This window comes from Camellia sinensis, chromosome 1 (assembly GCF_055761805.1).
Source record: "Camellia sinensis isolate YWXY chromosome 1, ASM5576180v1, whole genome shotgun sequence".
Taxonomy (NCBI): Eukaryota; Viridiplantae; Streptophyta; class Magnoliopsida; order Ericales; family Theaceae; genus Camellia; species Camellia sinensis.
The window spans coordinates 92,437,263-92,458,246 of NC_138961.1; the positions used below are offsets into that span (position 1 = coordinate 92,437,263).

The window sequence follows — 20,984 nt, forward strand, 5'->3', positions numbered from 1 at the left end:
TTCGGCACCGGAACTATATTGGCCAACCAAGTAGGGTATTCAAATACCAACAAGAACCCTGCGTCAATCTGCTTGGTGGCATCTTCTTTGATCTTCAGAGCCCAGTCCGGGCAGATCCTTCGGAGCTTCTGCTTAACTGGTCAGGCCTCTGGGTCAAGAGGGATCTGGTGCTGTATAATCTTAGGATCGATTCCAGGCATGTCTTCGTAGGACAACACGAAAGCATCTTTGAAATCTTTTAATAATGTGACTAAGCGATCGCACTCCTCAGAAGACAACGTGGACCCGATCTGGACCAGCCGCGGATCCTTCTCAGTACCAATGTTAATTAAGGTGATTTCATCAACCAAAGGTTTTACAAACCTCTCCTCCTCTTGATCAATCAAACGTTGTAAAATCGGAGGAATTTCTTCCTCGTCGATTTCATCAAAAATTTGAAAATACTGATTAAGGCAATAAATTAAAGGCACAGAAAAGTACTCAGAAGCCACAGCTGTACCATTCTCATTAATAACATCCAGTTCGCCTGATTCCTCTGTTACAACAGACTCAAAGGAAAAAGAAAAAGATGACCTGGACAGGACAGTGGCATCCGGGTTATCACCCTCAAGAATACCGGACTCAGACTCAAAAGAGCTGGAATCTGATTCCAACTCCACAGACTCAGTGGAATCAGATTCCGGCCAACTACCTGACCTGGAACTGCTCGATAAAAAGCCCTCCTCGTATTGCCAGACGAGGGAGGGTATGATGGATGCATCAAGAATGCCTGAAGATGGGCCCACAGTTGCTTCATCCCCGATCATGGAAACTGAGAAGTTATCCCCCAAGCACTCCGATACGATCTAAGGATCTGAGAGGAGAAAAGCCAGTGCTACCCCCATCTCAATTTTTGTGCTCTCAGAATCCTCCTCCTTGCACTGCTCAGCCTCAGTTGGTGGGTCTGTCTACTCTTCGGCAACTTCATCCCTGGATAACTGAAGATCAAAAAAGATTTCGAAGCCGGGCAAGCGCCGCTTCTCTGAATTCATTCAGGGCTCTGAAAAGTCACAGAATGGGAAGTCTTCCCTCTCCTGGACAAAGTGTTCGTTCAAGGTCCCCTGGATAGGCATGTGTACCAACTCATAATGCTTGCCGGCTTGCTTTACCCTGGCTCTTCCGGCCATCTCTCTTCTTTTCCTCGCCCAATCTTCTTTGGTAGGCAGATAACCCAAGCCAAAGGTATATAGGTTATGCAGCACTTCGGCCGATGCTGCAATGCCCTTCCGGCCACTTCGCCCCAATCCCATCCCGGGCATGTGCTGAAGCATGTTCATAAGGTATACAGATTGTGCACTGATGTATAGCCCCTCATCAACAGCTAGCATGTCCTGTACAACCCGGGCCTCAGCTAGGGTGAATCCTAACAAAAATATATCTTCCACGCCATGCTCAATCTCCAGAACTGGTGTAGAAACCTCTGGCGGCAGATGTATTGAAGAATTCCCAAAAACGATTGCCACCCCCTTCCTGTGGGGGTAGTTCAGCATTTGGTGTAAGGTGGAAGAGACGACTTTCACCTGGTCTAGCCGCGACCGCCCAAGGAGTAGATTAAAGGTTGCGGGAACATCCAAGACATGAAACTCAATGTCCTGTCGCCCCGGACCAACCTGAGTCTTAATCCGAACGGTCCCCATCACCTCTTGGTTGGTATTATCATAGGCCCGAATCACCTGGGCCGTAGGCACGAAATCTGCGAGCTTCAACCCGATAGCATACACCGTTATTGACAGACATACATTGATTTCAGACCCCGTGTCGACCAGGACCATCAGTATGCATTTCTCTCTACACTCCACAGAGATGTAGAGTGGTTTGTTATGATCTGAGCACTCGGGCTGTAGTTCTTTGTCGGTGAAGGTCAAGGTTGGGGAAGCTCCTCCCGGGAAAACCAGCCCTACCAACTGTTCGGGTGTAGTATCAATTGAAAGCTTGGCCTTATCCATGGAAGAAAGGATGGCCTGTCTGTGAACCCTTGAGGCCATAAGCAGTCCCCAGATGGAGATGTCTACTTGGATTTTCTTAAGCTGCTTCAGTATAGCGTCCTCCTCTAGCAGTTTTTCCTTCTGCCTCTCTGCTTCTTTGTCCTTCCCGGACGCCTCCGGCTAGTCCAAGTGTAGGGGCTTGAAATACTGCCCACTCCTAGTCATTTGGTCAATCTCCTCAACATACCAGGTGTCATCTGGTTGGTTCAGCCCCCAGTCCTCATCGGTGTGGGCAAGACGTAAGTCGTCGTTTTCCCACCACTTCTTGTCGGCAACCGACAGACTTGTAACTATTTCTGTGCTCACGGCACATTCCGTCCCTGTAGGGGCTTTGGCCTTCCTAGCCCTCTCAAGATCCTTAATCTTTTCTTGCTCAAGCTACTTCGATGTAGCCTCCTATTCAATGTCTACCGTACTCAAACTGCCCAGATCCTGAACAAAATTCTTCGCACCGGTGCTCTCCGGCGATGCTTCCTAATTCTCGGCCATTCCAGCCACTATTGATATTCTGACTTCTGATTACCCCTGTTCTGGCTGAGGCACCTCAACAACATCTGGCTCGTCGCTGAGCCACCCAGTATTTCTTGCTGACCCATCCAAGTCGAACCAGTTGATGTTCATATCCCCTGGGTCCTGCTCATTGAAGAACTACAGAATGGCAATATCCTCTTCCAGCTCAGCTAGGTCATCTAACCCCTGACCAGGTCCATCCTCCTGGACCACATTGATTTCTGCGCCAGCTGGAAACTCTATCCTCGGCTTGACCTAATCCGACGATACGATATAACTACTCGGGTTGTATGCTAAGCTCCCAGACCCCTCAGGCTCTGAATCAACATTCCCATCTGCCTCCAAAGTCATCTTGGTTCTGTCTTCGACAATCACCACCACCGATTCAGGTTGGGTTTAGGAGATGCTCAATATGCACAAGTTCGTGCTGTCTAGGATGAACACCTTAGGCTTGGGTAGGTAGGAGGGTGTGATATATATGCTTGGGTCATATGGAATGGTCGTGGTTTGGATGATGTGTTTGGGTGGTGGAGCTTGGTTATGTGGTGGGAGTGGGTTGGTAGTGACATTTGGTTTTTCTGGAGGTACAATCACCTTGTTGTCAATGAGATCCTGAATCTCATGACGAAGTTTGTAGCACGAGTCGGTGTCATGACCGTGTTGTTAGTGAAAGGCACAGTATTTGGCCGAGTTATGGAAAGGAGAAAGTTTGTCTGGTAATGGCCGCGGCTCCAGGGGCTTCAAAGTTTTTCTGATATCTGGTTGTTTGTGAGCTGGTTCCGGACGCACCGATGAAGGGTGTAGCTGTAGGTGTTTTTGGGGTGGTGGTGGTGACCATGCCCACATCAGAAGTTCTGGCGGCTGCACTACTGCTGGTACCTGCATTCGAACCGCAAGTAAACGCCCTCTTGGGCTGCTCTCTCTCATGATCAATCAGACCTTGCTTCATAGTGCCCTCAATCTGTACCCCAATCTCATATAAGTGCGCAAAGGTGGGGAGGAGTAAGACGATCATTTTCTGTATCAGCTTGGGTTGGAGGTTACGCACAACCATCCTTATCTGATCCTTCTCCAATGGTCGAGTTGTCATCATGGAGGCCTTGGCCCTCCAACGAGGGACAAAGTAAGAAAAGCCTTCTTTCGGCTCTTGCCTAGTCGCTTCAAGATCACGGGTCATGACCTCAATCTGGGTGTTGTATGAATATTGTGCGACGAAGGCCTCAGTCATTTCCTCCCAGGTTCTTTTCATTTAGTCCTCCAGCTTGGCGTACCAAATGGCCGCAATACCCGACAAGGTCCGGCCGAAGAGTGATAGTTTCTGGAGTCTCGTCAAGCCCATCAGGCGCAAAATATCCGAGAACAACCTCAGAGGAACCATAGGGTCACCCGATCCGTCAAAACGGTCTATGTAGGGCATCTTGAATCTGTCTGGCAATGTTACCGCCGAATCAATGTAACCATCCTCTATGTCTGGACTGGAATTGACCCCCTGGGCCGGTTTAAATAGATTTTCAACACTACAACAAAAAAGGTCTATGGTGACGAAAACTCATGACGAAAAAATATTTCGTCTCCAAATATACATGTTTTAGTGATGAAAATAAGATTTCGTCTCTAATTATACTATTTTTAGAGACGAAAACAAAATTTCGTCACCAAATGCATAAAATAAATAAAATAATAGGTAACGAAATTTTTTTTCATCGCTAAATTTTATTTTTCGTCACAAAACAAATTCCCGCCCTTAGAAATTTGGTGGAAAATTTCGGCACCCATATTAGAGACGAAAACTTTCGTCACCACTATAAAAATTTTCAGAGATAACATATTTTCGTCACCTATAATTCAAGGAGACAAAACGACGCCGTTTTGTCTTCCCAAATCACTCTTCTCTCTCGCACTATTTCTCTCACTCTTCTCTCTCGCACTATTTCTCTCACTCTCTCACCCAGTCTGTCTGTCTCTCTCTCTCTCTGGTCTGAGCTCGTGAAACCCTCTCATCGATCTCTTCCTTGCCCTCTCACATGCACACGAGCACTGCCGAAAACCCTATCTCTCTGTCCGAATTGCACCACCGGAAGCCCTCTCTCTTCGTTCGAATCGCACCACCGAAAGCCCTCTTCTCCGTTCATTTTTCTTCATTGATGCGACACCACCGGAAGCACTCTTCTCCATCCATTTCGCACCAGGTATCTTCTTTTCTATATATATATGTACACTTTTTGTGAATAAAGATTTGTATGCGATTTCCCTCATTTTTTTTTCGATTTCCATTTGGGTAAATTGTTGAATGCGATTTGCTCCTACTCTGTTTTGAGGTTGTGGTATGCTGGTATGCTCCGATTTGAGGTTGTAGTTTAATTGATTAGCTGCTATGAGGCTTGGTGGTTATCTCTGTTGTTGTTGGTGTTGCTTGGTTTTATGTAGAAAATAGGAGTGCAACTGGTTGGTCTCCATATGCCAAGTTTGGTGAGGCTGGTTTGTTACTGGTGTTGCTTGGTTTTATTATTGTGAGCCTGAATGATTGTTAATATGATGGACAGCCAAATACTTTTTATGGTGGTTCAAATTCTGTACATTGATTACTCGTGAAGGTATTCACTACACCTGTATAATCTGCTTTTTATCTAGGATTTTTTAATTTTTTTTTAATTTTTTATTTTATCCATTTCTTAGTTTCTCTAGACTCCATTTGGTCTTCGACTTTGAGGACACCTTTCCATCCTTTATATTCACTCATAGCATCTGTTCAGAGGGTGGCATTGGCACCCTACCCTTCTCGTTTTATTTTTGATGTTAGTTTGTGGCCACCCCCAGTCCCTCCAGAAGCACCCACACTTGCTCGTTGGATCTGTCTCAGCTACATGTGTGTTTTCAAATAATTTATTTTGCAACTTAGAAATGGTTCTTACTTGAGTGCAACATGTTGGAGTCCATGTCATAATTATAATTCATTTTTGAATGCATTTTCCTATGAGTGTGAGGTGAGAAACATTGCTTACAATTGACATTCTTCATGCTGGCCAGAATAGTGAAATTTACCATAAGGAAACTGATATTCAGTCCTTTATAAAATCATGCATGGAAGCTATTTTATGGTGATGAGAATTTTAGTTTGACTTTTGTAATTAAGTTGAGTCATGCTAGATTCAATAAGGAAAGATTAGAGTAAATCTATTTTTTGGTTATAAAGTTCCTTTCTTTGGAGTTTATTGATTATTTTTTGGTACTTCTATAATGGATATATAGATGTATACATGAAGAGGCTGGTTTGGTTTTTATGTGGAAGCAATGATAATTTTCTTCAGAAAAGTATTCCAGTATGTTTTAATTTGAATTGGTAATCTATGGTTAAGAAAATATGTTGTTAAGGTAACATTAAAATAATATAGGACTGTTTAGACCATCCTTATCAAATCTCCGTAGTTTTTCTTAGAAGCTTGGACAACACTGCTTTAGTACATTTGACCACCTCTGACGCAACTTATTATTTGTGAGTGAACTGGACTTACTAGCAACATATCTTCTGATACTTAAGTTATAGAAGCACTTTGGACATTTGATGTACATGACAAGTGTTAGTGTACATGATAGTTAAGGACACCAGTTAACAAATTTCTTACATTCTAGGTTCGTTGATTGCTTCTTTGACAGGTGCTTTTTAGGTTTGTTAATGAAGGACGTGAATCGATTCTCAAAACACTTTGGCATCACTCAGTTGCTGTGATGTGTTGCTCTTTGAAGGTGTTATTTCGATTGTTTAACTTCTCATTTTTATAACAAATTTCTGTTCTCTGTATTTGTAGAAGTCTGAATGTTCTTCATTTATGATTTTTTAGAAATAATCCTTACTGTGTAACATTTATTTATCTGTCAACCAGTTAAAACGTAATTCTTTCTTTACCCGCTGAATTGTGTGATTGTGAATATCGAGGATGGGAACAATGTAAACATGTACAACAATATGTTATGTGTTATTTAGAACCTTGCCTGTTTTTGTCACTTTGAAAACACACTAGCTTAGACAATTGATACATTGCTATGCATTTGGGTTGATTACTCTTGTTTTTTTAATTCCATTTGTAGTCAACAACAAAGTTATAATACGCAAGTAGTGGCCACTAACAATTTATCTTATTTCAATTGAGTCATATTCCATTCTTCATGAAGGATTTCTACTTGGAAGAGTAAGCTCAAAGTATATGCATCTGACTTAAGATCTTGTTTGATTTGGACAGATAAAATTAAGAGGATTAGGGTATTTGAACCACAGGGTCACAAGTAATTTCACTATATGAGGGGAAAATTTTAGTTGAGACACAACTACAACTTAAGAACTTTCTCTTTGCTATCCTTCTACTATTTAAATTTCATAAATATCTCACAATTGTGTGTGTGTGTGTGTGTGTGACATCTACATAAGTTTCTTCTTTTGAATATTATAAATCTAATGTTAAATCATAATACATCTAGATTGAATTCCATGTTCCATTTGAAACTATGATTATTGTTACTTTCTTCCACCTTATCATTTTCTTTTTAAACTTGGTTTTGTACACATTTCTTTTAAATATGCTATTGTTTGATTGATATGTGTAAAATGTTGCCTCTCCAAAGTAATTTAATCTTTGGTTATTTTTCAATTTTCTTTGAACTTGTTCCTATGTGCCTTGTAACATAGATACGGGAATGACACATCACAACATAAACACATTGACCAAACACATTTTGAAGTAGGACACATGCATGGCGCTGTATTATAAATTTATGTGTCTTGTTTATGTGCATTACAAAAGAAAAGACGAAAATAAAGTTAATTATCTGGATTTTTGTATTTGCAATTGCAAAATATGGAAGAAGCTCCATCATGTCATGTATATGAACCATATTACCATGTTTATTGTTGTTAATTCTCTATTACTGTGTCCTTTTTTTATATTAGAAATTTTCTCATACTTCAGTTTTGTTGATAATGCATGTCATATCTTTCTTTAGCGATAATATTAGACACATCTGGGGTGTGTGAGTCACATTATCAAGAAATTTGAACATCACTCTTGTTAAGATATTCGCTATATTGGTTATAGTGAGGAGAGTCTTAGAACTTAGAAGCATTTTCCCATGAAGTTTCAATTTTAAATTAGGGCACAAATCTAAGGAGTGTGCTAGTTTCTAGGAGTATACAAGTAGCGTTAAGTATGCTTGTGAATAGGCCATTCTAACCTTAAAAATGGTTAATGCAGGCATTGCCAGTTTTTACATTTGCAAATCGAGAGGGTCTTTTGCATAATGTAGGAGTATTCATGAACCTGCTGAAGAGGGTCTTTTGCATAATCTATAAAAGATAATTAACTGTCTAGTACATTTTTGGACTTCCATTACTGTCAGGGAAACATTGAGAAAATTGTTTCCCAAATGTTTAAGAAGCAAACATATTGTATTTCCACAATGTGTGATGGCAAGTGACTTGCCACATGTTCATTGAATATATGCTTTTCCTTATTACTAGAAACTAAAATTTTAAGAGAGGTCCACCTGAGCTTTGGTGGTACGTTTCTTAGGAAATATGCCAAAAACCTTTCTCCACCCAATAGGTTCTCCCCAAGCCCATACCAATAGAGGCAGCGCATGGAGGGTTTTCGGCACATCCTCAAGCTCATGTTATTGTTGCTAAGTGCACATCAATTTATTTTTGTTACGTGTGCATGTATTCTTTCTGTAACTTGTTTGGCTGATGGACAGCAAAATAAAATCAGCTAGTTGAAGCTTAAGGCATTTTTGGCATGTGAGAAGCTCATTGAGCTGTGTTAGCATCTCATGCAATGGCATTTTTTGTTTTATTTAATTATAAATCTCTAGAGTGATGATGCCCCTACCCCGTGTTTCAAACAATGTCACACTTAAGCTTCAAAAATAGGCCTTCGGGGGCCAAAATCGTGCAACCGCCACGAGACGGCCCGGGAAACACCTTAAACACCTCGGGATGGACCAATGTGAGTTGTGGAAACTTACGGAACTAGCACGGGACTCCCGGTTTGAAAACTAAGTCAAAAAATGCACTTTTCCACAGTTAAGCTTCAAAAATAGGCCTTCGGGGGCCAAAATCGTGCAACCGCCAGGAGACGGCCCGGGAAACACCTTAAACACCTCGGGATGGACCAATGTGAGTTGTGGAAACTTACGGAACTAGCACGGGACTCCCGGTTTGAAAACTAAGTCCAAAAATGCACTTTTTCACACTTAAGCTTGAAAATAGGCCTTCGGCGGCGAAAATCGTGCAACCGCCATGAGACAGCCCGGGAAACACCTTAAACACCTCGGGATGGACCAATGTGAGTTGTGAAAACTTACGGAACTAGCACGGGACTCCCGGTTTGAAAACTAAGTCCAAAAATGCACTTTTCCACAGTTAAGTTTCAAAAATAGGCCTTCGGGGGCCAAAATCGTGCAACAGCCACGAGACTGCCCGGGAAACACCTCAAACACCTCGGGATTGACCAATGTGAGTTGTGGAAACTTACGGAACTAGCACGGGACTCCCGGTTTGAAAACTAAGTCCAAAAATGCACTTTTCCACAGTTAAGCTTCAAAAATAGGCCTTCGGGGGCCAAAATTGTGCAACCGCCACGAGACGGCCCGGGAAACACCTTAAACACCTCGAGATTGACCAATGTGAGTTGTGGAAACTTACGGAACTAGCACGGGACTCCCGGTTTGAAAACTAAGTCCAAAAATGCACTTTTCCACAGTTGAGCTTCAAAAATAGGCCTTCGGGGGCCAAAATCGTGCAACAGCCACGAGATGGCCCGGGAAACACCTTAAACACCTCGGGATTGACCAATGTGAGTTGTGGAAACTTACGGAACTAGCACGGGACTCCCGGTTTGAAAACTAAGTCCAAAAATGCACTTTTTCACACTTAAGCTTGAAAATAGGCCTTCGGCGGCGAAAATCGTGCAACCGCCACGAGACAGCCCGGGAAACACCTTAAACACCTCGGGATGAACCAATGTGAGTTGTGAAAACTTACGGAACTAGCACGGGACTCCCGGTTTGAAAACTAAGTCCAAAAATGCACTTTTCCACAGTTAAGCTTCAAAAATAGGCCTTCGGGGGCCAAAATCGTGCAACAGCCACGAGACTGCCCGGGAAACACCTCAAACACCTCGGGATTGACCAATGTGAGTTGTGGAAACTTACGGAACTAGCACGGGACTCCTGGTTTGAAAACTAAGTCCAAAAATGCACTTTTTCACACTTAAGCTTGAAAATAGGCCTTCGGGGGCGAAAATTGTGCAACAGCCACGAGATGGCCCGGGAAACACCTCAAACACCTCGGGATGGACCAATGTGAGTTGTGGAAACTTACGGAACTAGCACGGGACTCCCGGTTTGAAAACTAAGTCTAAAAATGCATGTTAAATTGTATATGTTATAGATAAGATAATAATTGTCTAACTTTTTTTTTTTTTTTTTTCATTTTTTTGCAGATTCGAGATTTGATATGGACGTGTTTGGTAATTTGGAGGGCCAATGGTAGCTCATTTTGTGTTTTTGTTCATATTACCTTACATGTATTTTGGTTGTGTTGTAAATTTTATATTTTTGTTAGTATTAAGGGGCATGTTTGGTAATCCGCCCTTGATATTTTATTTTTGTTGATATTAGTAGACATATTTTTTGTTGGATATTAGGAGATGTGTTTGGTAATCTGCATATGGTTGATATTATATTTTTGTGGATATTAGTAAACGTTTTTGTGGATATTAGGAGACATGTTTATAATCCGCATGCAATTCATGTTGTATTTTTGTGGATAGAGCTAAAATTCGATTGTGATGTTTATGATAATGAACAGATTTTTGTATTGATTTGTAATAGATATTTTATTGAACAGGTTATTGAAATGCGCAGGGAATTGTTACTGAAAAGAAAAAATTTCGGAAGAAAATAGTACCCTCATTTTCAAAATTTTTAATTTTTATTAGTGACGAAATAAAAAATGTTGCTATAAGTTTTCAAAAAACATGACGAATAATTTTGTCACTAATGATATAGTATGAAACAAATAATTTCGTCACATTTGCTGAATATTTCGTCGCTAAATTGAAATATTTGGTGACAAAATGTTTTTTGTCATTGAATAATTTTCTTTTTTGCACATTTTAGTGACGAATTTTTTTGTCACCTTAATCTATATCATTGGTGAGGAAAACTTTGGTCACAAAAATATATTTGGTGACGAAATATTTCGTCGTAGAAAACAATTAAAATAAAATATTATTTAGTTTTGGTGACGAAATTGGTGTTTTAGAGGACGAAAAATTCAACATTTGGAGACGAAACATTTCGTCGCCAAAAATGAAAAATAGGTGACGAAACTGTTTTTCGTCACCAGGTACTTTTTGTGACGACGTATAGGCCACGAACGTGGTGACAAATTTTTTTCGTCACAGATCACTTTAGTGACGAAATTTTGATGTTTGGAGACAAAATCAGTCTGTCACCAAAGACCTTTTTTGTTGTAGTGCAAGCTTACTCATCTTTAGAGCGGTTGGATCCATCTCAGATTCAAACGGTGTATCTGTTGAGAAGGCCGGTGTCTTTGAAATCTGCGGTAGAACTAGTGGCGGAACTGGTCCTGTTGGGGCGTCTGTATCTTCCTGGATGTTTGCAGTATCCCCGAGTGTTGAAACTCTAGGTGGGGGTGGGAGTGGATGCAAAGCAGATGCTCCAGCTTGTTGTGGTTGCTACTATTGCTGAAGTCTAGCAATCAACTCTGTCTGTTGAGCCACAACCTCAACCTGACGCACCCCGCTGCATGGCTTGCATGGTCTCTTGGAGCTGATGCATCATGTCCTCCATACTTGCCATAAAGTGCTAATCTAACTAAGCAGATGTATCTCTCTCTGTGGTAGAAATGGAAACCTCAGCCCGACTACTCACTGGTGGGGTGGACAATGATCATTGAACCAACAACTGTTGTACCGATACTCTCTACCTAACTGCCCTCCATCTTGTAACCGAGGGTAATGAAAAGAACACTGCTTGTCCGTCAACTAGATCCTTGGATCGATGAAGCCTTCTACCTCTAACCCAGAGTGCTTTGGGGGAAACTGCCTCTTCGGAAGCAATGATGCTATACTACCTTGCCAAAAAGATAAATAAAGCAAGATAAGGAAACAACAAGCAGAAAAATGGGCAGCATTTTGGCTTAAATAAACACAACACACAGTTGATAATCACAAGCTGAAAGAACTATTTTCAAACACTGATCGCTACCCCCAAACCACTGCCTCAAATCTGATACCCCCAAATACTGATGTCCTCAGACTGATACCCAGACTTGCAAACTGATACATACAACCTGTAAAGACACACTCTAACAGCACATATCAAGCAAGTAAGAGCCAAAATGCCCCTATCTTAGGGTAGGGTTTCCCTGTCCTATTTTGTCAGGAGCTAGGGTTTCACTACGCACGCAGTGGTTTCAAACAACCTACAATCGGGTAAGCAACCTGTCCTAGTTTGGAATGGTCACTATGGCTTCCGATATGTAACTAGGTCGAATGGTCAAAAAGGGTGCCTCGGTAAAAATCGAGGTTTGTGTTCCCATCGTGGCAAAGCCTGTAACAGGTCAGCCTTATGGCACGCTTTTCTAAGCAAGCCTCCGTCAAACCGTTCAGGAATAGCAGACGGCAAACACGGTGTCCTAGGCGCACCAATGCAAATGCAATGCAAAGAAGCACATAAGTGTAAACGAAACAACATATCATAAGTTCGAGTCAAGTTCTCTAAATCCCCAGCAGAGTCGCCAGAAACTGCAGACCGCCCAAACTCGCTTCGCGCGCCCCTCTTTCGAAGAGGGCGCAAATTGTGTTCTAGCTACTACAGTTCAGACTCCTATCACGATTCTAAATCTAATCTCACAAAGTACAATGTAAGACTAATAAACCACCAAAGAGTCCAAATCTGGCAAATCGTTTTGGAAAATCGATTTTAATCAAAAACCGCCAAACATGGACTGCTTTGCCAGATTTCAGAGTTGCCACCTAAATATTTTATTTTGGAAAATTTAGAAAACCCTAACTCGTGCCTAAGGCCACGTGTCCGTCATCACCAAAGTTGCCTCGGCTCGGGAACTTGGGTGCGGGGGGGAAAGGTCATGAAATGAGCACCCTCGCTCACTCGATCAAAGGATCGGCCTCTACTAATCATGATATGTTGTTTTTTAAAACTAATGTGTCCTTATTCTGGTTATTAATCTACAATTACTATGTGATGCACACAACTTATAAGTACAGACCAAATCACTTAAGTTGGAACAAAACATCTCATGTTTGTTGTTCAAAAATGGTTTGAAGTTGCTACTCGTAACTAGGCTAAAACGCGGATTTGCCACCCTCAAGTGGGCTTAAAACATGATGATTTGCCACTTCAAGTGGGCTTAAAACGCACATTTGATGAATTGTCCCAATTCAAGCAATAAAGCCTTCATCCACAGGCATTCATGTAGTTAATCATTTAAACACATAGCCTCATGGCAAGTATGCTGTCATGGCAATCACTTACACGCATGCAAGGATGCTAAAGTATAAACATTCACAGTGTACTCCAAGCCAAAACAGAAGCTAGTTAGTAATCAATGCATGATCCTAGCTATGTCAACAATGCCTAATGGAACACATGCAAAATGCAACTAAGCAGGCTCGGCTATCTACGATGGCATATGAATGCGACGATTTGATAACATGTATTCAAATAGGAATTGAAATACAATGCGGTTTGAATGACGCGCCGAGCCCGGTGCATGCAATATGAATGAATGATGCACGTATGCAAAGCATAAGGATGCTAATTGAAATATGTCCTAAAACTAACCATCAAAAGCTAATAAGTAAAAGGGAGAAAGAAATGGGGTTGGAAGACATGCACACACTCACGCACACTTATTACAACATTGTGCCCTCTCGACAGAGGGTCCGAATAAATAAGCGCTAACTGGCTACGTTAAGCTAAACTACTTATTACAAATCAACTAATTAACTATTCTATTCTAGCTAATTAATTACAACACAAATTGAAAACTAAGCTAATTTAAAATATTACAAAGCAAATATTCTAATTAACTACAACATGTAATTAACTACAACTAGCTAGTAAAGCAGTGAAATGGCCTCGCGGGCAAGAGAGGCATGCATGCTCGGTCGTGTCCTCCCATGAAATCCACCGCCTTGCCTCTAAATGCCTCTGTTTGCACACTTCTGCACTTCTGAAAATTATGCCAACTTCCAGAATGTTTCTGACCCACATTAGGAACATGCTGAGGGATGGTCGGCCAAGAGGGATGGCCATCGGCCAAAGTTGATGGCCATCAGCCACTTTCGATAGCCGATCGGAAGCCTTGGTGGCCGGTCGGCAGATTTGATGGCCGGTCGGCCACTGCTTCCTATAATTTTTCCATTTGCTGCAACAGAGCACAAACAGAGGCATGACAGTGTATTTGCAAGGAAATGTGTGTGCAACTACACGCCTTATCATGTCTCAAGCTCAAAGGAGTGTAGTGCTCGGCTCTCGAGCCACCAATCACGCATCTCAATGCATGATGGCCAAAGAGTCAAGCTTGCACAATGTTGATGAATGCATAAGTAACACACAAGACTCGAGAGGCCTCCACCCTATCATGCACAATCAACGGGGAAGGCGACTAAGAAATGAGGCACGTTTCATCACTTCAAGTATGAAACGTCCCTCGTTTCTCGTGTTTGGATTAACATCTGATCCAAACACAATACAATACAACACACATGCAAAGAATATGCTATCTATCAATGCTAGAGTGGTGCTCATGAGGTTCCATCATATAAGCAATGCATGCATGGCATGTTTGGAGGCCAAAGCAGCAAAGCAAGTAAATAGCATCATACAAGAGGCATGCAATACAACGCTCAATGGACTTAAACCAACCCCAAACAGACCTCATGCATGCCCAAACAATGGCCAAAATGTGCTGACACTTAAACACAAGAAGCAAGAAAAGCATGCTCAACTCATGGCTCGCAAGCAAGGCACAAAGCTCAACCCTCAAACGCATTGAAAGAGTGATAAACATGAGAGTATAACAAGGCTATATGCTCTAAAATTATGTGTTAAATGATGTCATATCACTCAAACAACACAAGTATAGCATGCAAGAGGCCCTAAAGCACAAGGCTAGTAAAGAGAAACACACAAGGAGCATGCAATACTAGGCTTAAACAACTAAACCAGCTCTGGACAGAGCTCAACCATGCCAAAACAAAGGCCAAAACGTGCTGAAAAGGGAGCCCAAAAGCCTATACAAGCATGCATACAAATTGGCTCACAAACAAGGCATGAAGACACAACTCTCAAACACATTAAAGGAGTGGAAAATGTGAGAGTGTGGTAATGAAATATGCTCTGAAATCATGTGAGAAATGAGGCTATACCATGCAAACATCACATTCCAAGCATGCTAGGGACCTCAAACACAAAGCTAGTGAAGTCAACTATGCCATAGCTATACAAAGCAAGCCATATATGACCAAGACCACTTAAAATAGACCTCAAGCATGTTAAATCAGTGGCAAAAATGTGCTGGAGCAAAGCTAACACATGCTAGAATGATGAACTAAAGCATGAAGCATGTTAAGCCAACAAGCATGATTGCACTACAAGTACCAAAAGCAAGCAACCAATGACCAAACCAACCTAAAACAAAGTTATGGCAGGTTCAAAAAGTCACAAAAACATGTTTGGACTCAGCTTAAAAGAAGTAGAAAAGCATGCTCAAGTACAAGACCAACAAGGCGTGGAAGCAAGACAAGACGAGAGGGGACCACCCCCTCTCATTTTGGACCTCAAAAACACCTTTCCACCACTGAAATTCCTCTGAGTTTTAGTGGTAGAAAGGCCATGCAAAGGCTAAAACAAGAGCCTCAAAGGATGGCTCAAAAGCCTAACAAATAAGGCAAACAAGGGGGTGAAACACCCCCAACTCCCACAGGGCCTCAAACAGCCATCTTTAACACTTAAAAATAGAACCTTTTGTAGTTGAAAACAAGGCCTAAAACAGTATGCAAAGGGGGCCAAACACTTGATCAAAATAAAGCTTAAAGTGGGAAAACACTCACCCTTGAAGCACAACTTTAAGAAAGCAAGTTCTCTGAGTTAAAACCAACTTTTTGAGTCCAAAACAACACCCTCAAGTACCTCAGCAACAAGGTAATGGTGTTTCACTAGGTGCTTTAGTGCAAAAGTGTGAAGAAAATTCACTTTAAAGTACAAACTAGTACAAATATAGAGAGAGGGGGAGAAATATAAGGGGAGAGGGATATGTTTTGCCCTAATCCAAAATTCTCAACCGCTGAAAGGGGAGAGGAGCCTCCCCTCTTACAAAAATCCATGTCTCAAGCTTGTTGGACAAGCTAGAAGCTTGGTGCAATCCCTCCATACACGTGTATGAAGGATGCATTTTGTGCTCACCAGTTGGCACAGCTGGCAACAAAATATCTGCAAAAGCAAAGAAAAGGGCCTCGACCAAAAGATATGGCCGATTGGCCGTTAAAAGGGGCCGACTGGCCATCAGTGATTACCGATGGAAAGAGGGCACGACCGATGGGCATGGGGCCTGGCCAATGGGTTGTAGGGCTAGCAAGCAGGCCACCCCATTCCCTCAGAAACAAAGCCATAAGCTCTTGGTCCACAACCAAGTACAAAACAGACAAGTTGAGAGGCTCCAAGGCAAGGCGCACAACTGAGACCTTCAGGGACTCAAAATGAACACGCGCATGGATGATCATCGAGTGTTCAAATGATAACGTTCAAGTCTTGAGGACGGTCAAAAATGGGGTGTCTACAGTTGCCCCTCTTTGATAGAACTCGAAAGTCATGAGATGACGGGAGTGAATGTCAAAGCCCAGAGACAATCCATTTTTGGCAAGGCCGAAGACATAGACAAAGATACAAAATAACAATACAGAGATGCGCCTGCAGACTGGGGCAAAATGCAAATGACATGCACAATGCGGAACATAACTTATGATTATGCAAAGAGGGCTGTAAAGTAATATCACGCAAATGTTATGCGAAGAAATACTACAGCAAACTCATACATAAGCAAGTAAGTGAACACGCCACGTGCGGGAATTACAAGCTGAACTACATTTCATGCAAAAAGGATGTAAGAAAATTAGGAAAAAGTTCACTGCACTCACGCAGAAAAGAATAGAAGTGACTATTGGGAACACCCAAAGTCTTAAACGAAACAACTCAAACGTGTACCAAATGCGAAAGGAAAAGGGCATCCAAATGTGTATCAAACACGAGAGGAGAAAGGTGACCAAACGCGTGTCAAACGCGAAAGGAGAAAAATACGTCCAAACGCGTATCAAACGCGAGAGGAGAAAGGTACGTCCAAACGCATGTGTAGACACCCCATTTTTTACCGACCTTAAGATTCAGACGTCATCGATTGAGCACTCGGTGATCGCGCATGTTGTGCTCGTTCTGAGGTTTCGAAGTTTTGGATGAAAGCCTTGCCCCCGGACTTCGGGACCCTTTTGTGCCTTACCTCGGTTTGCGAACTAGGTCTTGTTTTCTCTTCCCGAAGGGAGGGAGAGGTCTTGTAGACCATCTCTCAGTGGCCGTTGGCTCCTTTTCGTGGTCGAAGACCACTGTTCCGGTTTGGAGACCAGTTTCTAGTTTTCGAAGCCGTCGGCCGTGCGCCTCAGTTCGGGACCGCTCAACTTTCTCCGTTTGCTCCGATTTTTGGCACACACCTTGTTTCCTCTCTCTAGAGGAACATTGTGGCCCAGGAGAGCACCTTTGTGGTTGCATGCCACTTTCGATGCTTAACGGCCTATTTTTTAGGCACCCGGCTCCGCGTTTTGACCCCCGAACCCTCGTTTTGCATCCGTCTTGGTTCATTTTTGGCATGGACCCTATTTTCATTGTTTGGAAGGTGGTACAAGGGTGGGAGACCACCTTTTCTCCTTGGAGACAACCTTTCTCTTGGCCGGCCAATTTTCTTGACAGGAAGCTGGTCTCCCTGGTTATTGGGCCACAATTGTCGATCTCCCACCACACCACTAGCTTGCATTCAGTTGGGAGACCACCAAATGGGCTGGCCGACCACCTGACCCTTTTTGAACTAGCTAGCCAAGCAGGGAAAGTGGTCGGCTGACCACCTGAACTGGTCAGCCTGCCTCCCTCAGTTGTGTCTCTGTGAGTTGTTGCCAGTTGTGCCAGCTGGAAGGCACAGAAGGGATCCTCCATACACGTGTATGGAGAATCTTCAAGCTTGTTTTTTAGCTTCTTTGAGAAGATTTGGACCCTCTTGGCTATAAGAGAGACCCTCTCCCTCATTGGTAAAGGTTCAAAAAATTGGTTAAGGCATACATATATCTATCTCTCTATATCTCTCTATTTTGTGTTCAAAAGTCCCTTGTTCTTGACCTATTGCATACCACCTCCTAGCCTAACCCCTCCACCATCACTCTAAACATCTTGGAGACCATTTTCAGAGGTTGAAGGTTTACTGTTTTGGTCCAGAAGCTACTGGAGTTCTTAGCTACAAGGGTAACACACCTTTTCCCCCTTTTTAGTTTTATTTTGCTTCATGTCTTAGCTATATTTTCAAGCATATTTGGGATTTTTCATAAACTAAAAAAGGTCTTATTTTGAGGTCCTTAACATGTTTGTTTAAGATCATTTTTCTGTTGGGGGTCATCTACCCCCTTGCATGCTTCATTTTACTTTGTTTTGAGCCATGCCTTTGAGCCTTTGCATTGACCTTTCTTTGACCTTCTAGACACTGAAATCTAGTGGATTTTAAGTGGCTAGCATGCTATTTTGAGTGCCAAAATCGGAGAGGGGTGACCCTCTCACCCCTTGTCTTGTTTACTAGCATATTTGGCCTAACAAAGGAGCCCTTATTTTCACACCTCCAAGCCTCATTTCAGGCCCTTTTCAGTGACTTTTAGGGCCTGCATAGGCTTTGTCCAGAATTTTTTTTGTCACCTTGGGTGTGTCTCTTGCATACGTAGAACAACCCTCTTCATAGCCTATCAAAGGAGCATGTCATTCTTGCATGCGTTGACCATGTTTCAATGAGTTTTTGGGCTTTATTTGGCATGTCATACCTCTGAATTTTTCTGGTTTAGTGACCGCTTGAATGCTTCATATACTTGTAGTGTAAATCCTCTTCACTAGCTTGTATTGCATGCTATTTTGGTCTTTGATTCTAGCACTTTTTGGCCATGCTTTAAACTGATTTTGTGCATATTTTGGACTGCCTTAGCTCTGTTTTTATGCCTCATGGTCGAATGATGCTTGCTATGCATGGTTGTAGTGTAATACCCTTGCCTAGCCTTGAGTTTTGAAGCCTATTGCATGCTTATACTGAGGTGTTTTCATGTTTTGGGGCCATTGAGCATGTCATTTCAGAGCCTATACTTGTGCCATATTCCCATGTTTTCCACTCTTTAAATGTTTTTGAGAGTTGTGCATGAATACCTCATTTATGGACCATTGCATGAGCTTCATTTCTATGCATTTTGAGCCATCATTTTAGACCATTTTTGTAACGACCCCAAAAAATGCATATAGAAAGTTAGCCTTATTTAATTAGGGGTTAATGTGTTTTCTATTGGAATTGGAGAACGATCCGTTGAGTTATGCCTTTGAAACTAGGATTGGTGACCTTTACCATAGAATCTGGAACTTTTTCCCTCCGCTCGAGCGGAGCAGTAGGCGCTCGAGCGTACTTTTGGGGTTTCCAGCAAATTGTGCAGACGGCCTGAGATTCTGGGAGTTGTGATTTTCCGCTCGAGCGGGGGAGTTGACGCTCGAGCGGACGTCTTTGTTGGTCTTTGCGCTCGAGCGCAAGGTTGGGCGCTCGAGCGGGTCTCCAAGTTGAGTTGTATTTCTGAGGCACAGGGGTTCGTTTTTGGACATTTTTATTAGTGTTTTGGAACTTTCTATTTTATTTTGGAGTATTGGTTGAGGCGGTAATATGATGGTAAAGTAAAATTGGACTAAAAGCTTGAATTAGAATGATTTGTCTACGACCAACCGTCACTCTTTTGTCCTTTTCTTTTTCCACACTTTGAATTTGGATGTGAGGTTAGAACCATGGGAAAGCTTATTTCAGGGGCTTCAATTTGGACACAAGAACGACCTAAAACGGAGTTCGGATGGGAGAGTTACATCTGTTTGAAGTTTTGGAATCTGTGCTGAGAGCAGGTCCGCTCGAGCGGGAATAGGGACGCTCGAGCGGGATTTTCGGGACAGCAGCTTTAAAATCGGGATTTCTAGATCATTCTTGATATTTTCTTTTCCCCTCTTCTTTCCTCTCATTCTAGGTCCGAAACCCTAGCCCCAAAACCTTGATTTCCTTTACTTTGATCAACAATCCACCATGATTCTTACATCAAGGATGGAGAACAAGAGAGGATCAACACTTTTAACCGATTGGAATTCGGGATTGCGAAGGATTCTTCTCAAAGCTTACTTTTCTTGCTTGGTTCTTGAGGTAGGGGTTCTAATCCACTTCAATACTTATATTGATAGATGGATTTATGGTGTTTTCATTATATAAACGTACAAATTTCCATTTTGAGCATGTAGTGTATGGTATGAGAATTGGGGGTTTTAGGGTTTGTGATGTTGGGAGTTAAATTGGTGGGTTTAAATGATGGATTGGGAATCCTAGATGTAGAATCATTGGGAAAATTGGAATTAAAAGTGATGATTTAAGAAGTTTGATTTTCTTGTTAAAAATCCTTATTTTCTTGGAAACCCTAGGTTGATTAATGATGACAACCAATAAATTGGCTCAAGTTGAAAGTAGAGTAATGAAATGAAAGTATTGAAGTATATGTGTTCCAGTTGAATTGGAGTTTGGGAATGTTGGAACTTATGTTTAGAATTTGCGAATGAATCTTGTTATAAATGTTGAAATTCATGCTATCATGTAAAGGAAAATTAGAGAAATAATCTATCAAGGATATAGATGATATGAACTTGGTTTTAGAATGTTGAAATAGGATTCAAAGATTTATTGTGAATTATGTGAAGTTACAAATGGTGTTAATGAACTAATGATGTTGTACTATGATGAATTATGATTGAATTACGTGACTTGTGTAGGATTAGCTACAAGGACGGACCACGCACCTGAACACTGTGAGTAGTAGTACAAAAATGTATATTTTATCTATTGTTGATAATTATTGTTACTAATGCTCCGTTCTTTGTAAGTGTTATACGAACATCTATGACAATTGGAATTCAATATGAACTGACATGAACACTGAAAGATTCGCGTATGTCGGTATGATTTTGGAATCCTTTATTTTGTTAATGACAAATATTAACCCTTTGTTATTTATAAGCATCCTTTGTGATTTCTTAAAGGATAAGTGGAAC

At 41.9% G+C, this 20,984-nt stretch overlaps 1 long non-coding RNA gene across 1 annotated transcript; it reads left to right on the forward strand.

Moving 5' to 3' along the window:
• Positions 1 to 5,864: 5,864 nt before the first annotated feature.
• LOC145789854 (uncharacterized) lies at positions 5,865 to 10,412 on the forward strand. Its single transcript, XR_014328282.1, has 2 exons — positions 5,865 to 6,278; positions 10,025 to 10,412. It is a non-coding gene; the product is annotated as an uncharacterized LOC145789854 (long non-coding RNA).
• Positions 10,413 to 20,984: the final 10,572 nt, after the last annotated feature.